Below are 1,388 nucleotides of genomic sequence, written 5' to 3'. Positions count from 1 at the left end.
TAACTTTCATGAGTTTGTAGACAGTTTACACATGAATGTAACATCTATAATTCAGCTGTACATTTCAGTATATTTGTACAGAAACCTCAGCTGGAATCAGTACAAATAATTCAATAAGTAATTTATAATTATATCACTAGTGCAACAATATAGTTTCAGTTTTTAAAAAAATAATATTGTTTAACTTAGATGGAAACAGTGAACGTGAACCTGGGACTTCCACTGAACTGCATCTTCCTAGTGAAGAACTACCACAAAGAAATCGAGACAGATGACGGTGTGGATTCACTGATACTGAGTATACTGAAAAAGATCATTGACTATGGAGAGGACTACCTGAATGACCAGAATAATCGTGACCTGTCACCAATGTGTGAGGGGGACAGAAAATGAAAATGTTCAGTTACTCTTCATGTGACTTTGCTTTGCTATTGCTGCAATCATAGTCATAGTAGTCATAGCAATCATAGTCACACAAAAAGTTACTTTCATCAGAAACTTTAACCTACTGAATTTTATCTTGTTCTTATTTTCTGTAACTTTTTTCTTTCTCAAATTAAATCCAAATAAACTTCAAGTTGTTTATCTTAAGAAAAATCAATAAATGTACTTTTTGTTATTTATTGAACAGTCAAAATGGTAACTGCAGCAAGGATGACAGATATATGCATGTAACCTGTTGATCAAAAGCTAAAAATGTTACGGTTCTGGGGTCGATTCGACCCAGCATTTTGAGTTTCTTATGTTTTACGTTTATTTTGCCATTATGGATTGGTTTTTGATACTCTTGTGCTTTGTTGATTATTATTGTGTGGATGCAGTAGGCATCCACACTATTGAGTTCCTGTTTCTTTATTGTGTGAATGCCTCACAGGCATCAGATATTGAACCCAGGCCGCCTTGAGACCAGGGCCTGGGCTCGAATCTGGCTCATGGAAACACAGTTCAACTTTGTTTCAACTCTTTTCAGTACAAATATCAGCATCTTTACCCATTTTCAGCAGAATTTTTGGCTTTTCACCTCTCTTCTCAGCAAAAAATTCTGCTTCTTCAACTGTTTTCACCTTAATTTTCAGTTTCTTCACCTCCTTCCACCACATAGTTGTGTGAATGTCTCACAGGCATTCACACTGTTGAGATCCTGTTTCTCTTTATTCTTTCTTTTTCTTTTTCTAGTTTCTTCCGTACATTTTTTGCAGCTTAACTAGTCCCTCAGTCCCTCACATGAGAATGTGGGCCCTACAGATCTAACCTTTAACTACAATTTTTGTGTGAAGGAAACCATGTTTACAGGCTATGTGTTTGTGATGCAATTAAACCGTGCTGTTGGGAAAATGTTGAATATTACTGTGAGCCTGTGTATTCAATGTGAAACACATGCTGTGTTA

The sequence above is a fragment of the Haplochromis burtoni genome, unplaced genomic scaffold (assembly GCF_018398535.1).
Source record: "Haplochromis burtoni strain Fernald_Lab_line unplaced genomic scaffold, NCSU_Asbu1 Contig_3102, whole genome shotgun sequence".
NCBI lineage: Eukaryota > Metazoa > Chordata > Actinopteri > Cichliformes > Cichlidae > Haplochromis > Haplochromis burtoni.
Note: the sequence above shows the minus strand (reverse complement) of the source record.